This window comes from Nycticebus coucang, chromosome 20 (assembly GCF_027406575.1).
Source record: "Nycticebus coucang isolate mNycCou1 chromosome 20, mNycCou1.pri, whole genome shotgun sequence".
Taxonomy (NCBI): Eukaryota; Metazoa; Chordata; class Mammalia; order Primates; family Lorisidae; genus Nycticebus; species Nycticebus coucang.
The window spans coordinates 43,395,626-43,413,801 of record NC_069799.1 but is presented as its reverse complement, the minus strand read 5'-3'; the positions used below and the strand labels follow the sequence as shown (position 1 = coordinate 43,413,801).

The 18,176-nt window shown below is 39.9% G+C and overlaps 1 protein-coding gene across 1 annotated transcript in view; it reads left to right on the top strand.

Moving 5' to 3' along the window:
* LOC128572786 (coiled-coil domain-containing protein 7-like) overlaps window positions 1-18,176 on the top strand; it is a 97,848-nt gene that overhangs the window by 63,876 nt on the left and 15,796 nt on the right. The window lies entirely within an intron of this gene.

Below are 18,176 nucleotides of genomic sequence, written 5' to 3'. Positions count from 1 at the left end.
ACAGCACACATTGTTGCATAACAAGTTACCACAAATTTAGCTTAAATTATTTATATTATTGTTCTGCAATAAACATTTGAGTGCAGATATCTTTTTGATAAAATGATATCTTATTTTCCTTTGGGTAGATACACAGTAGTAGGATTGCCTGGATTGAATGGTAACTCTACATTTATTTCGTTAGGAATCTCTGTACTTTTCCCCAAAGGAGTTGTGTTAAATTGCATTTCCACTAACAGTGCACAAGCACTCCTCTCTCTGCATCTATGCCAGCATCTATTGCTTTTCAACTTTAATAATGGCCATTCTGACAGGAGGAAGGTGGTATCTCATTGCAGTTTTAATTTGTATTTCCCTGATGGTTAATGGTGTTAAGTGTTTTATGTAGTGTGCATATATATATATATTTTTTCATTTGTCTATCTTCTTTTGAAAAACTTCTGTTCGTATCTTTTGCCCACTTTTTAAGGAGGATGGGTTTATTTTTTTTTTCTTGCTGATTTATTTGAGTTCTTTATAAATTTTGGATATTAACTCTTTACAGATGTGTAGTTTGGGAACATTCCCCCCATTCCGTAGGTTGTCTGCTAATTCTGTTGAGTATTTCCTTTGATATGTAGGAGTTTTTTAAGATCCATATATTTGTTTTTGCCTATGGTATCTTTTTCATAAATTGTTTGCCTAAGCCAGTGGCTCTCAACCTGTGGGTCGCGACCGACAGGAACTGTATTAAAGGGCCGCGGCATGAGGAGTTGAGTTCTAAGCCAATGCCTAGAAGAGTTTTTCCTATGTTTTCCTCTAGAATTCTTGTGGTTTCATGTCTTACATTAAAGTCTTTTATCTATCTGGAATTGATTTTTTGAATATGGCAAGAGATAGGGTCCTGTTTCATTCTTCTGCATGTAGCTATCTACTTTTCCTGGTACCATTTATTGAATGAGGCTTCATTTCCCCAGTGTGTATTATTGTCTGCTTTGTTTGAAGATCAGTTGGTTGTAAGTAGAGGGTGTTCTATCTGTGTTCTCTATTCTGCTCCATTGTTCTATGTCTGTTTTGGTTGCTTTAGCTTTGTAGTATAATTAGAAGTCAGGGAAAGTGATGCCTCCAGATTGTGACTTTTACCCAAGGTGGCTTTGGCTATTCGGGCTCTGTTTTGGTTTCAAATAAAGAGTAGAATTATTTTTTCGAGATCTGTGAAATGTGATGTTTGTATTTTGATGGGGATTGTGTTGACTCTGTAAATCACTTTGGGCGGTATAGGCATTTTAATGATGTTGAGTCTACCAGTCTGTGAGCATGGGATGTTTTTTTGTTTGTTTGTATCATCTATGATTTCTTTCATCAGTGTTTCAGAGTTCTACTTGTAGAGATCTTTCACTTCCTTTGTTAAGTATATTCCCAAGTATTTTTTTCTTTTTTTGCAGCTGTTGCAAATGGTATTGAATCTTTGATTTGACTCTCAGCTTGACTGTTATCAGTACATAGAAATGCTACTGGTTTGTGTATATTGATTTTGTATCCTGAGACTTTGCTGAATTTATTCTTTCTAGGGATCTTTTGGTGGAGTTTTCTAGATATGAAATCAAAGCATTGGCAAACCGTGATAGTTTCACCTCCTCTTTCCTGATTTGGATGCCCTTTATTTCTTATTTCTTTGTCTTGGCTGATTACTCTGGCTAGAAAGTGCTGACAGTGGGTATCTTATCTTGTTCCAGTCTTTTGGGGGAATGCTTTCACCTCTTCTCGGTGCAGTTGATGTTGGCTATGTGTTTGTCATATGTGGGTTTTGTTATTTTAGGTACGTTCTTTCTATGTATGCTTTGTAGGTGTTTTTATAATGAAGTGGTGCTGGATTTTATCAAATACTTTTTCTGCATTCATTGAGATGATCATATAGTCTTTGTTTTTGTTTATGTGGTCATTCATGTTTATTGATTTGCATGTTAAACACCCTTGATTCCCTGCAAAGAAACCTACCTGATCATTGTGAATTATATTTTTTATGTCCTATTGAATTACTTTGCTATTATTGAAGGTGTTTGCATCTGTGTTCCTAAGGGAAGTTGATCTGTAGTTTTCTTTTTTTGTTGTGTCCTTTGCTGCTTTTGTAAAATGAGTTAGGGAGGATTTCCTCCTTCTTGATGTTATAGAATAATTTCTATAGGATAGGTCCCAGTGTTTTGTAGGTCTGGCATAGTTGGGCTATGCATCTGTATGGTCCAGAGCTTTTTTTGGTGGGGGTGTTTATTTTATTACTGCTTCAATATTGCTGCTTGTTATCAGTCTATTCATGGTTTCTATTTCTTCCAAATTTAGGCTTGGGAGACGTGTGTTTTCAGGAATTTCTCTATGTTCTCCACATTTTCTAGTTCGCATATGTAGAGGTTTTTGTAGTATTCAGGGATAATATTTTGTGTTTCTGTGGTATCACTCAGAATTTATCATTTTCCATTTCTGATTGATCTTACTTGAGTCCATCCTTTTCTATTTCTGGTTAATCTGACTCCTACTCTATCAATTTTGTTTATATTTTCAAAGAACCACTTTTTGCTTCATTCGTCCTTTGTATTGTTATTTTGGTTTCAATTTTATTTAGTTCTGCTTTGACCTTTTCTTCTGCTGGCTTTGGGTTTGATTTCCTCTTCTATTTTCCTGAGATACAACATTAGGTGACATCTTTTTGTCTTTTTTTCATTTGGGCACGTAAGGCCATGAACTGCCTCCTTAGGATTACTTTTGCTTTATTCCATAGATTTTGAAATCTCATGTCCCATTGGTCATTCAGTTTAAGGAATCTTTTGATTTTTATTTTCATTTCATTCTTGACCCAAGGATGGTTCTTCATCAGGTTGTTTAATTTTCATGACTTTGTGTATTTCTCTTGGAAATCAATTTCTAGGTTTATTTCATTGTAGTTTGATAAGGTACATGGTATGATTTCTATTTTTATTTAAATTAATGAGACTTATTTTGCAGCCTAAGATATGATCACTTTTGGAAACTGTTCAATATACTGATGAGAAGACTGTATAGTCAGTAGTTTTTGGGTAGAATGTTCTGTAAATGTCTGTTAGGTCCACTTGTTCTAAAGTCCTGTTTAAGTCTAGTGCTTCTTTATTGATTTTCTGCTTTGATGATCTGTCCTGTTCTGTCTGTGTGGTGTTGGAGTCCCTGGCAGTTACCATGTTACTGTTTATTTCTATATTTAGTGCTAGGGGAATTTGCTTTATAAATCTGGGAACTCCTGTATTGGATACATATATATTTAGGCTTGTTGAATATTTTTGTTTAATTGCTCCCTTTATCATTGTAAAATGACCATCTTTATCTTTTTCCTTTTTTACCATTTTTTTTTTGAGATAGAGTCTCACTATGTTGCCCTGGGTAGAATGCCATGGCATCACAGCTCACAGCAACCTCAAACTCTTGGGCTTACGCGGTTCTTGTGTCTCAGCCTCCCAAGTAGCTGGGACTACAGGTGCCCGCCACAATGCCTAGCTACTTTTTTTTTTTTTAATCCATTTTTGATTTAAAGTTTATTTTATCCAATCTGGAAATAGCTATACCTGCTTGTTTTTGGTTTCTATTTGTATGGAATTTTTTTTTTCATTTTTTTAAAACCAGGAATCTGTGTGAGTTCTTGCAAGTTAAATAGGAGACAGTATATACTTTTGAGTATGCTTTTTCATCCATTTAGGCAGTTTATGTCTTTTAAGTGGGACATTAAGATCATTTATTTTCAATGTTAGTATTAATATGTGGGATCTGTTCTGATCATCCTGTTGGATGATACATTGTTGGTTTGTTTGCTATAGCTGTACTGTTTGGATTTTTTTTTATCCTGGTGGGTATCTATTGTGCTGTTCCATGTATAATGCAGTCGTAGGTCTCTCCTATATAGCAAATATAGTAGTGACAAATCCCCTTAGTGTTTGCTCATCTGGGAAAGTCTTTATGATATATGACATTTAGTTTTGAAGAATACAAATGTTTTGGCTGACAGTTGTTCTGTTTAAGAAAACTAAAAATAGGTCCCTAATCCCTTCTGGTTTATTAATTCCTCACTGAGAAATCTGCTGTCAGCTTGATGGATTTTCCTTGGTAGGTTAGTTGTTGCTTTCTTCGTGTAGCTTGTAGAATTTTATCCTTTGTTTTTGACTTTTGCCAGATTGATTATTATGTGTCTTGGAAAAGTCCTATTTGCTATGAATCTTCTCTTTGCTTGGTGATCATCTTGTATTTGGGTATCGAATCTTTGTTAATACCAGGGAAGTTTTCCTCAATAATGCCCTTAAATAGATTGTCCATTCTTTTTGTCCCTCAGTGATACCTATAATTCTTATATTGGCCATCTTTGTACAAATGCATATTTCTCTTTATTTTTTCTGCATCTTCTACTGACTGGGTTAGGTTGAAAACCTTGTCTTCAAGTTCTGATATTCTTTCTTCTGTTTGGTTTAGCTTGTTGTTGAAGCTTTCTGATACATTTGAAATTCCCTAAATGTTTCTTTCATTTCTTTAAGTTCTGGTATATATTTATTTATGGTGTCTATCTCTTTAGCAAGTTTTTCATTTTTTTTTTTTAATCCATGTCCTGAAACATTTGTTTGGTTTCTTTGTGTTACCTTTCAACTTTGTTTTCACTATCATTGATCATATTTGACATCCATAGTCTGAGTTCCATCTCTGACATTTTGACAATTTCTATTAAATTGGGGTTTATTGCTGAAGACCTACTGTACCTTGTTATTGTTGTTACTGCCAATCCCACGTTGCAGAGTAAGTTAATGCCCCATGTTGTCCTATCAGCAGTGGTGATTGTCAGCCCAAGTCATCTTAAGAGCTGCTCCACTCAGATCTATGGATAGCAGTATTTGTCATCCTGAGCTGGCTTGAGTCCAGCTCTGCTTACACTCTTAGATGGTGGCAGTTGTCCTCCTGTGTTGGTTTAGGAGCTGCCCTGCTCAGATATATGGGCAACAGTGCTGACTTAAGCACAAGTCCTGCCCATGTTGACAAATGTTGGCCCACCCAGGTCCTCCAGTAGCAGTAGGAGTGTGCAGCTCCCGAGTGCCTGGACTCCCCACTCACTCTCATCCCACACTCTTGGGCACTCTAGTAGGGGCAATGAGGAGGCAGCAGCAGTGGGTCTGACTCTGGACAGAGGCAGTGTTCTATGTCTAGGATTTTAAAATGTGCCCAGAGTTTGCAAGCCAGTGGGTCACTGCTTTGCCCTGTCTCTGGAGCTGTGCTGCTACACAGTCTCAAAATAGCTTCCTATGTCTGTCCTGCAGCCATCTGTAGCAGATCTGTCCTGTAGCTCAGATGGCAGTGATCATCAAGGGAGCATGGAGTCTCGGTATTCTCTTTCTGTGCCTTCCCCAGTGTGTGCTCATCTTCCCTGTGTACCACCGAATCTTAGAGCAGGTCACCTCTCTTCCTACTCCTTCACTTTTGGGTGTCTTCTGTCATCTCTCTTTTGATTCACAGTGGTCTCTCTTAGATGACCAACCTGAAGGAGGATATCCACTGTCCACCTTCAGTGCTGTCCACGAGAGTGGTGTATGTTGGCTGCCTTTAGCCTTCCATCTTGGCCATTCTGACTTTTGTTTCTTTTCTTTTTAAGGTTGGTCAGGGGATTATTTTTAATAGATATTTTCGATTAACTTTTTTTTTTTTTTTTACAGACTTGTTTAATTTTATTTTTTCCTAATCTGTGCCTTATTGTGGTTTGAAATGTAGTTCATGCTATTTAGCATAGTGCTATGTTTAATGGTGTCATTTCTATCTACTCTTTTGTGAAGTGTCTATTCAAGTCAGTTGCCCATGTTTTTTCTATTGGTTTATCTTTTTCTCACTGATTTGCTGGAATTCTTTACAGGCCCTAGGCATTGTTGTAAGGATAGTCAGTCTTTATGTCACCCTCAGTAGGGTGACATACAGGGCATCATAGCTCACAACAACCTCAAATTCCTGGGTTCAAATGATCCCCTTGCCTCAGCCTCCCTCCTAGTAGCTGGGACTACAGGGGCCCACAACACCTGGCTATTGTTAGAGACAGGGTCTCACTCTTGCTCAGCCTAGTCTTGAACTCCTGAGTTTAGGCAATCCACCTGCCTCGGCCTCCCAGAGTGCGAGGATTGACAGTGGTGAGCCAAAGTGTCCAGCCAACTCATAGTTTTTCTTTTCTTTTCTTTCTTTCTTTTATTTTTTATTTTTTTTAGAGACAGAGTCTCACTTTATTGCCCTCAGTAGAGTGCTATGGCGTCACACAGCTCACAGCAACCTCCAGCTTCTGGGCTTAGGCGATTTTCTTGCTTCAGCCTTCCAAGTAGCTGGGACTACAGGCGCCCGCCACAACGACCAGCTATTCTTATTTTTTTTTTTTAGACAGAGCCTCAAGCTATATCCCTGGGTAGAGTGCTATGGCATCACAGCTCACAGCAACCTCAAACTCCTGGGCATAAGCGATTCTCTTGCTTCAGCCTCCCAAGTAGCTGGGACTACAGGTGCCCGCCACAACTCCCGACTATTTTTCGGTAGTTGTCATTGTCTGGCAGATGCGGGCCAGATTCAAACCCTCCAGCTCTGGTGTATGTGGCTGGTGCCTTAGCCACTTGAGCCACAGGCGCCACCATAGTTTTTCAATAAAGACTAAAATCTACCTGCCTGCTTTCTTTCTCCTGCTGGCAGCCCCTCCCCCATCCCTCCTGTGGACTTGTATTTCACAAACTATTGAGGAGTCCAGCAGACCCAAAGGAAATGTAAATTCTTCTCTTTTTGGGGGGGGGTAGGGGAGGGACAGAGTCTCAAGCTGTCACCCTGGGTAGAGTGCCATGGCCTCACAGCTCACAGCAACCTCCAACTCTTGGGCCTAAGCAATTCTCCTGCCCCAGCCTCCCAAGTAGCTGGGAGCATAGGCGCCCACCACAATGCCCGGCAAATTTTTTTTTTTTTTTTGTAGTTGTCAGGCAGGCCCAGGCCAGGTTCAAACTGCCAGCCTCCGTGTATGCGGCTAGCACCTTACCCACTGAGCTACGGGCATCACCTGGAAATTCTTCTCTTTACATTCTCTTCTTTTTTTTTTAATTTTTATTTATTTATTATATTGTTTTTTTGCAGTTTTTGGCCAGGGCTGGGTTTGACCCGCCACCTCTGGCATATGGGGCCGGTGGCCTACTCCTTTGAGCCACAGGCACCACCCTTTACAGTCTCTTCTTCTTCTTTTTTTTTTTTTGAGACAGACTCTAAAGCTTTTGCCCTGGGTATAGTGCTGTGCCGTCGCAGCTCACTGCAACCCCAGACTCAGGTTGTGAGCATTCTGCTGCCTCAGCCCCTCCTGCCTCAACCTGCTGGGATTATAGGTGCTCAGGGAGGTGCCCAGCTGGGTTTTTCATTTTTTTTAATAAGTCAGGGTCTCGTCCAGACAAGTCTCAAACTTCTGAGCTCAAGCAATCAATTCTCCCACCTCAGCCTCCCACAGTGCTAGGATTACAGGCGTGAGCCACCACTCTCGGCCTCATCTGCTTCTTTTTTAGAATTTGTTCCTTTAAGCCTTCAGTAGTTCCTGAGTGATCAGGATGAACAATGGGATATGTCTTCAACCTTGCCAGAGGAAAAGCAGTTGGCCAACTTTCACAATACTTTGTGAATTTGACTACAGTTGCTTTTTTGTCACCCTTAAATTCACCTCTCCGCTCAACCTGCCTGAGCAACCTGCCTTTCTTTCTTTGGGATGGCACGGCATCTCCCTGCTCTCCGCTCTCTTCCTCCCTCTCTCCTTCTAAGCCATAAACGTTGGAGATCGGGAGTCCCAGTTTCCCAGCTGTAGTTGACCTGGTTGGATTACTCAGCAGAATACAAAGTTCAACCAAAATAGGGCAGGAATTGAAAGCAAAAGTGGGTAGAAACCGAAAGTAAAACTGCAGCAGCAAGGCAGCATGAAGTAGAAAGAAAGCAAAAGTCACCTGCACAATCTTTAGTATGACAAAGAGAAATTCTAGTTAAAAGCAAGGAGAAAGGCTCGGAGCCTGTGGCTCAGGTGGCCAAGGCGCCAACCACATACACCTGAGCTGGCAGGCTCGAATCCAGCCCAGGCCCACCAAACAATGATGGCTGCAACCAAAAACATAGCCGGGCACTGTGGCGGGCGCCTCCAGTCCCAGCCACCTGGGAGGTGGAGGCAGGAGAACCGCCAGAGCCCAGGAGTTTGAGGTTGCTGTGAGCCACGTCGCCGCAGTACTCTACCCAGGGCAACAGCCCGAGGCTCCGTCTCAAAAAAATAAACTCAGAGAAAGCTTCAAGAACTTCCAAAGAAAGTTGGAAGTGAGTCCCTCTTAGGAGTCAGAAGAGAGAAAAGACTGAGACACAAAGACACCAGTGTAGTTATGAAAGTCCTCTTTTCAATTAACTTTTTAATGGTTGATTTAGCTGTTTTACTGTTATTTATTTATTTATTTACTTTCAGCTTTATTGTCTTTTTGTTTTTATTTCAGATTGATATGAAGGTACAAATGTTTAGGCCACATTGTTTTCATCTCTAAGGCAAAGTTCAAGTTGTAGCCAATCCTTCTACCCAGGAGGTGCATTTTTCATTTCTTTCCAGCCTTATTTTCATTAATTATTGTGCTCTTTTCATTTTTAGTTCCTTTTCAAATTTGCAAATTTGTACATTAGTTATATACTTTATTTATTTTTAGGCTTTGTTTAATCACAGTAAACACTATCTGGGCCATACATTTTTCACTGAATATAACTTCATTTGTATTTCATAGGTGTTTGAGTTTTATTTGTTTTGAAAAAAAGTTTCAGGGGCGGCGCCTGTGGCTCAGTGAGTAGGGCGCCGGCCCCATATGCCGAGGGTGGCGGGTTCAAACCCAGCCCCGGCCAAACTGCAACAACAACAACAAAAAATAGCTGGGCGTTGTGGCGGGCGCCTGTAGTCCCAGCTGCTGGAGAGGCTGAGGCAAGAGAATCGCGTAAGCCCAAGAGTTGGAGGTTGCTGTGAGCCGTGTGACGCCATGGCACTCTACAGAGGGCGGACTCTGTCTCTACAAAAAAAAAAAAAAGAAAGAAAAAAGTTTCAGTTCACCTTTTCACTGTTGGTTGACCTTTTTACTGAAGTAACATTCTGTTCTTTTAAAAGCTTTAGTGGTTTTCTTTGCATGTTTTTGTTTCAGTTATTTATTGCTCTATAATAAATTATACAAAGATTTAAAGGTTTAATAAATACATCAATGATTAATTATTTCTTACTGATTTGGGGGTTGGCTGTGCTGTGCTGGGTGGTTCTGCTCTTTATTGTAACAGCTGGTATCACTCAAGTGACTCTGTTCTGCTGTAGAAATTTTAAGGTGCTTCCTCATATGTCTAGTGGTGGCTGGAATGGGTAAGGGCTGGTTCTCTTTCTCTCATATGGTCATTCATCATTCAGTAGTAAAGCCCAAGTATCCTTACATGGTGGTTGGAACATACTTGGTCATAAGCGGGACCCGTAAGGGCTTTTAAGCCTTGAACTCATAATGCTTTGGACATAATTTTTAGCATATTTCATTGATAGAAGCAAGTCACATGGCCAGCCCAGATTCAAAGGAAGAGGAAATAGAGTCTACCTCTTGATGGGAGGAGTGGTATGTGCATATTGGGATAGGACAAATTATACTATAGATGGCTGTTTTAGGAAATAGTCTTCCCTCTAGCCACATGTTAATATTTCTCTGACATGCAAATATATTCAACCTTCTTCTTAAAGTTTCATACATTCCATAATTGACTTCAAGTCCAGGATCTTATTATCTATACCAAGCCCACATGTGGATAAAGCTTCCTGGCACGATAAGTCTGGACTTAGAGATCTGTTATTTATAAAAGGCAAATTATCTCTATCTCACTCCTCCAACATATGCATTAAATACACTGCTGAGACAAAGAGGATAGCTCCAATACAACATTTTTCAAAAGGGAGAAAATGGAAGGCACGTGGTATTTATTGATCCATAGCAATTCTGAAATCCAACTAGCACATGTCACCAGTTCTTCTATTCTCAGGGGGTAGTAAATGTACCCAGATTAGGGTCCAGTTTTGCTCTCTGGCACTGTTCCATAATTCATTCTTCTAAATGGCTTTTTATTTTCCAGTGTGGCATATTGGTTTCACACTCAACTTTCCATTTTCCATGAGAAATGATCCATGTTTGCAGCTGACTAGCTCTCTTAGCTTGCTTCCTGCTCCTAGAAAATTTGTGGTCTAGGGTGGTGCCTGTGGCTCAAAGGAGTAGGGCGCCAGCCCCATATACCAGAGGTGGTGGGTTCAAACCCAGCCCTGGTCAAAACCTGCAAAAAATAAAAAAAAATAAATAAAAAAAATAAAATTGGTGGCCTAGAGACCTTTTTTGATTTTTATATATCTCTATCCTCTTTAGTCTATTATGATGTTTTCTCTTAAAAACTTTATGCATTTTCCACGTATGTTATTGTGGTTCATTCTTTTCCCTAAAAACTACATTCATAATTCTTTCTGAGACAGATTGTTCCTTAAGGTATATCAGTCTTCTGCAGAACAATATTATTAAGATTATTAGAGGTCCTGGTGAGACATCATTTGAGTCTGAAACTGTTTTGAAGATACAGTGGACAGGATTTGACAGTGGATTGGAGAAGGAGATAGCTAGGACCTGTGGTCATGATGCAGTTCCAGATACCTGAGCAGCGATTATAAATGAATTTGTTGTACTCTAAATGATTTTGGTATTGATTCTTCCAACCATTAAAACATAGTTGATGCCTACAAAGAGCTGGACCTGCACTCAAGGTAATAACCTTCCCCAAATTGCTGAATCCTAGGCCAAAGTTTTTGCATAGGTGTTATTAATCATAGAGTTGGAGAACAATCCAAGATGGCTGACGAGTAATAGCTTTCCTGCAACAGGGCACGGTGAGTCTGGGGAGATAAGACTGCTGGCATCTCTGGCTGGTGGTATCTGCCTGTGATCATTCCTTTGAGGATACAGGGAGTCAGCAAGGAACTTCTGGACCCCAAGAGGAGAACAAAAACAGTGGAAAACTGGCAAGTGGTTGCGTGTGTTCGATCGACCTAATCCCACTGCCAGCTGTAAGTACAAGCAGCAGTGAGACTGAAAACTGGAAAGGCATTACCTGTGAACTGTTTCGGTGTTTTTGTACTTGGCACTCCGTTGAACTGCCTTGGGGAGAGCTTGAGCAGGAGTGTGGAGAACTTTGGGCATTGTCTAGGGCCCCAGACTGAGCCGCTGAGCTGGATGGAGCTAATAGTGTTCGGCTGTGGGCTGCTGGGAGCCATTGTGAGAGAACTGCCCCAGAAAGCTCCGCCCTCAGGGTCGCAGAGCAAGGATTGGGCAGGAGCTAGTAACCTAGCAACTGAGCAGCCTAATGGTGGGGACTGAGCTGCCTTACAGCCTTAACCCTCAGGGGCAGAGTGAGACTGGTTTTGGCACACTGGAGCCTTGGGCTATTGCCCTGGGTAGAGTGCCGTGGCATCACAGCTCATAGCAACGTCAAACTCCGGGTCTTGGGGCTACCCGGACTGCTATAAGAGCTGTGCCGCGACCCCCAACCCATGATCCGCGCCCACCGGGCCTCCTCATGCCCTGAGAAGGAACTGCGGGAGCCGTGCAACCGTGCATCCTCCCTCCTGTACTGTCCCTGCCTCCACACCAGCCCACTCATCTGGCTAGGGACTCTGGTAGCCACGTGCCCTCCGGAGCCCTCCCTCCCTCTGCACAGAGCCCTTCTCCTGGCCAGAGACTGCTGGAGCCTTGGGCTCTCTGTGCCAAAGTCACTGGGTGCCAGGCACTCCCAGAACTGTGCGCACCACCTCCTGCCCTGTTGCTGGATCCGGGTGTGTCACACTCTGGAGCTGCTTCCACAACGAGAACTCCCTGCCTGGGGCAGCCCCAGAGGAACTACACAGGGCTACTCCCTACAAAGATCCAGCAACAATAGAGTGTGATTCCACCGGGGTCTAATCTTGGAGAGAGACCTCCCCAACTCTGAGGACAGCCAGAGGCAACAGTGAAAAACAATCATTAGGCAAAATCAACAGAAAAACTCTGGCAATATGAATAATCAGAGTAGATCAACTCCCCCAAGGATCAATGGGGCAGAAACAGCACAAGATCCCAAACACAAATAGCTGAGATGTTAGAAATCAAATTCAGAATCTGGATAGCAAATAAGATCGAATTAGAATTCTAAGCAGTAACCCAAAAGATATCTCAAGAATTCAACGAATTCAAAGACCAAATGACCAAAGATGTTGACACATTGAGACAAAAAGTTGCATCCCTCAAAGATCTGAGAAACACAGTAAAATCTCTCAGTAACAGAATGGAGCAAGCAGAAGAAAGGATTTCTGACATTGAAGACAAAGCTTTCGAACACTCCCAAACTCTCAAGAGGAAGAGAAATGGAGGGCAAAACAGATCACTCTCTCAGAGAGCTCTGGGATAATTCGAAGAAAACCAATATTCGTCTTATAGGGATCCCCAAAAGTGACAAAGTGGCTTCACAAGGCACAGAGTCTCTTCTCCATGAGATTATGAAGCAGAACTTTCCAGACATGCCAAGATATTCTGAAATTCAGATAGCAGACAGTTTCAGAACTCCAGCATGACTCAACCCAAATAAGACATCCCCCAGGCACATCATAATCAATTTCACTAAAGTTAATATGAAGGAGAAAATTCTGAAAGCAGCCAGATGGAAGGAAACCATCACTTACAAGGGCAAGAATATTAGAATAACTGCAGATCTCTCTGCTGAAACTTTCAAGCTAGAAGAGGATGGTCATCGACTTTTAATCTCCTAAAACAAAACAACTTTCAACCCAGGATCCTGTACCCAGCGAAACTGAGTTTTATGTATGACAGAGAAATTAAATACTTCAATGACATTCACATGTTGAAGAAATTTGCCATAACTAAACCAGCTCTCCAGGATATTCTCAGACCTATCCTCCATAAAGACCAGCGTAATCCTCCACCACAAAAGTAAACCCACCCAAAAAATTTTGATCAAATTCCAACTTCCACAGTCACAAAAGGATTAAAAATGTCCACTGGACTCTTGAAAGGGTTATCAATATTCTCAATTAATGTGAATGGCTTAAATTGTCCTCTAAAGAAGCACAGGTTGGCTGACTGGATACAAAAACTCAAGCCAGATATCTGCTGCATACAAGAATCTCATCTTACATAAAAGACAAATTTAGATTCCAGGTGAAGGGATGGTCATCTATACTCCAGGCAAATGGACAGCAGAAAAAAGCAGGCATTGCAATCCTATTCACAGAAGCAATAGGCTTTAAACCAACCGAAATAAGGAAGGATAAGGATAGACACTTCATATTTGTTAAAGGTAATACTCAATATGATGAGATTTCAATTATTAATATTTATGCACCCAATCAGAACACACCTCATTTTATAAGAGAAACTCTAACAGACATGAGCAACTTGATTTCCTCCAGTTCCATAGTAGTTGGAGATTTTAACACCCCTTTAGCAGTGCTGGATAGATCCTCCAAAAAGAAGCTAAGCAAGGAAATTTTAGATTTAAACTTAACCATTCAACATCTGGACTTAACAGACATCTACAGAACATTTCATCCCAACAAAACTGAATACACATTCTTCTCATCAGCCCACAGAACATACTCTAAAATCAACCACATCCTAGGCCACAAATCTAACCTCAGCAAATTAAAAAAAATAGAAATTATTCCTTGCATCTTCTCAGACCATCAGGGAATAAAAGTCGAACTCAATAACAACAGGAACCTGCATACCCATACAAAAACATGGAAACTAAACAACCTTATGCTGAAGGATAGATGGGTTATAGACGAGATTCAGAAGGAAATCACCAAATTTTTGGAACAAAACAACAATCAAGACACGAATTACCAGAACCTCTGGGATACTGCAAAGGCAGTTCTAAGAGGGAAATTTACAACACTGCAAGCCTTCCTCAAGAAAACAGAAAGAGAGAAAGTTAATAACTTAATGGGACATATCAAGCAACTGGAGAAGGAAGAACACTCCAACCCCAAACCCAGCAGAAGAAAAGAAATAACCAAAATCAGAGCAGAATTAAATGAAATTGAAAACAAAAGAATTATACAACAGATCAATAAATCCAAAAATTGGTTTTTTGAAAAGATCAGTAAAATAGAAAACCTTTGGCCACCCTAACCAGAAAAAAAAAAGAGTAAAATCACTAATTTCATCAATCAGAAATGGTAATGATAAAATAACAACGAACCCCTCAGAAATTCAAAAAACCCTTAACAAATACTACTAGAAACTCTACTCCCAGAAATATGAAAATCTGAAAGAAGTAGACCAATACCTGGAAGTATGCCACCTACCAACACTTAGCCAGAATGAGGTAGAAATGTTGAATAGGCCTATATATCAAGTTCTGAAATAGCATCAACTATACAAAATCTCCCTAAAAACAAAAGCCCAGGACCAGATGGCTTCACGTCAGAATTCTACCAAACCTTTAAAGAAGAACTAATACCTATATTACTAAACCTCTTCCAAAATATAGAAAAAGAAGGACTATTACCCAACACATTCTATGAAGCAAACATCAACTGATCCCCAAACCAGGGAAAGACCCAACAAGAAAAGAAAATTATAGACCAATATCACTAATGAATATTGATGGTAAAATACTCAATAAGATCCTAACAAACAGAATCCAACAACACATCAAAAAAAATTATACACCACAACCAAGTGGGATTTATCCCAGGTCTAAAGGCTGGTTCAATATACGTAAATCTATAAATGTAATTCAGCATATAAACAAACTAAAAAATAAAGACCATATGATTCTCTCAATTGATGCAGAAAAAGCTTTTGATAACATCCAGCATCCCTTCATGATCAGAACACTTAAGAAAATTGGTATAGAAGGGACATTTCTTAAACTAATAGAGGCCATCTACAGCAAACCCACAGCCAATATCATACTGAATGGAATTAAATTGAAATCATTTCCACTTAGATCAGGAACCAGGTAGGGTTGCCCATTGTCTCCATTGCTCTTTAACATTGTTATGGAAGTTTTATCCATTGCAATTAGGGAAGAAAAGGCGATCAAGGGTATCCACATAGGGTCAAAAGAGATCAAACTTTCACTCTTCGCAGATGATATGATCGCATATCTGGAAAACACTAGGGATTCTACTACAAAACTTTTAGAAGTGATCAAGGAATACAGCAATGTCTCAGGCTACAAAATCAACACTTTATATATACCAACAATAACCAGGCTGAAAAAACAGTCAAGGACTCTATTCCTTTCACAGTAGTGCCAAAGAAGATGAAATATTTGGGAGTATACCTAACAAAGGACATGAAAGATCTCTACAAAGAGAACTATGAAACTTTAAGAAAAGAAATAGCTGAAGATGTTAACAAATGGAAAAACATACCATGCTCATGGCTGGGAAGAATCAACATTGTTAAAATGTGTATACTACCCAAAGCAATATATAATTTTAATGCAATTCCTATTAAAGCTTCATTGTCGTATTTTAAAGATCTTGAAAAAATAATACTTCATTTTATATGGAATCAGAAAAAACCTTGAATAGCCAAAACATTACTCAGCAATGAAAACACAGCAGGAGGAATCACGCTACCAGACCTGAGACTGTACTATAAATCGATAGTGATCAAAACAGCATGGTATTGGCACAAAAACAGAGAAGTAGATGTCTGGAACAGAATAGAGAACCAAGAGATGAACCCAGCTACTTACTGTTACTTGATCTTTGACAAGCCAATTAAAAACATTCAGTGGGGAAAAGATTCCCTATTTAACAAATGGTGCTGGGTGAACTGGCTGGCAATCTGTAGAAGATTGAAACTGGACCCAAATCTTTCACCATTAACTAAGATAGACTCTCACTGGATAAAAGATTTAAACTTAAGACATGAAACAATAAAAATACTTGAAGAAAGTGCAGGGAAAACACTTGAAGGAATCAGCCTGGGTGAATATTTTATGAGGAGGACTCCCCAGGCAATTGAAGCAGTATCAAAAATACACTACTGGGACCTGATCAAACTAAAAAGCTTCTGCACAGTCAAGAACATAGTAAGTAAAGCAAGCAGACAGCCCTCAGAATGGGAGAAAAATATTTCCAGGTTATTCCTCTGATAAAGGTCTAATAACCAGAATCCACAGAGAACTCAAACGTAGTAGCAAGAAAGGAACACGTGATCCCATCTCAGGGTGGGCAAGGGACTTGAAGAGAAACTTCTCTAAAGAAGACAGATGCACAATCTACAAACACATGAAAAAAAGCTCATCATCCTTAATCATCAGAGAAATGCAAATCAAAACTACTTTGAGATATCACCTAACCCCAGTAAGAGTAGCCCACATAACAAAATCCCAAAACCAGAGATGCTGGTGTGGATGTGGAGAAAAGGGCACACTTCTACACTGCTGGTGGAAATGCACACTAATACCTTCCTTCTGGAAGAATGTTTGGAGAATACTTAGAGACCTAGAAATAGACCTGCCATTCAATCCTATAATTCCTTTACCAGGTTTATACCCAGAAGACCAAAAATCACAATATAATAAAGACATCTGTACCAGAATGTTTATTGCAGCCCAATTCATAATTGCTAAGTCATGGAAGAAGCCCAAGTGCCCATCGACCCACAAATGGACTAGCAAATTGTGATACATGTATACCATGGAATATTATGCAGCCTTAAAGAAAGATGGAGACTTTACCTCTTTCATGTTTACATGGATGGAGCTGGAATATATTCTTCTTAGCAAAGTATCTCAGGAATGGAAGAAAAAATATCCCATGTACTCAGCCCTACTATGAAGCTAAATTATAGCTTTCACATGAAGTCTGTAACCCAACTATAGCACAAGACTGAGGAAAGGGCCAAGTAAGGGGAAGGGAAGGGGGATGTTAGGGTGGAGGGAGAGTAATGGGTGGGGCCACACCTACGGTGCCTCTTAGAATGGGTACAGGCGAAACTTAACTAAAGGCAGAATACGAATGTCTACAATAACTAAGAAAATGCCGTGAAGGCTACGTTGAACAGTTTGATGAGAATATTTCAGATTGTATATGAAACCAGCACATTGTACCCCTTGATTGCACTAATGTGCACAGCTATGATTTAACAATAAAAAAAAAAGATTATTGGAGGCCCTTTAATCTAATCAAGAGGATGAATGCAGAATCTTTCAAAATCTTTCTGAAGTATTAGCTAGTGTCTTATGGCCACAACCTTGGTTTAACTTTAACTCCAAAGGTATATTTTATTTTCCATATTGTGGCATTGATCTTTGCTCTAAAATGATTTTCACTTTGAGAATTTTTCTTTTCCTGGGTGGAGATACTATCCTGGGTCCTCTGTACGTTTTCTAAATTCTGCCTTATTACTGGAAAATTTCTTCTTTACCTCATTTCTCTTGCTGTACCTTACTGCATATCACTAATATAAGCCATATAATACTTTTAGCATTCTGGTGGAAATTTCCTTAGCCAGCTCCATAGTTTATTTAGGTTATTCCAAGACTTGAGTCTTATTAATTGTTCTGTCACTAAATAACAGAGTCTATCTCCAATATTTTAGCCTCCAGTGTCAATTTTCCACTCTCACTTTCTTTATAGCCTCTACAATGGGTTGTAATTCTTTAGTATTTTTTTAAGTTCAAAATCTTAAAGGGGTACAAATGTTTTAGGTTGTATGGATCATTTTTGTAATGCTTGTATCTATAGGTGTGCTTTTCACCAAAACTGTGTTCATAGTGCCCATTAGATTGGTTTGTTCGCCTTCTGGTGTCCCCTGGTTGCCATCTGCAGCCTTCTTATTCCTTTTCTGGTTTCTACTAATAGTCTTTTTATTACCCTTCCAAACTTTTGCTCATCTGTTAAACCCAAAGCCACTGCCCCATGTTTTGTTGTTGTACCACCCTACTTACAGATATTTCTGTTGCTTCAAGTCAGGCTACCCCCATATTTGGTGGTCTGAAATAATAATAATTTATCATTATACACAATTCATGGATTTCTTGGTGTCAGCTGGACAATGTTTGATGTTGTATTGACTAAGATCATTCACGTGGCTACATTCGGTTGGGAGCTT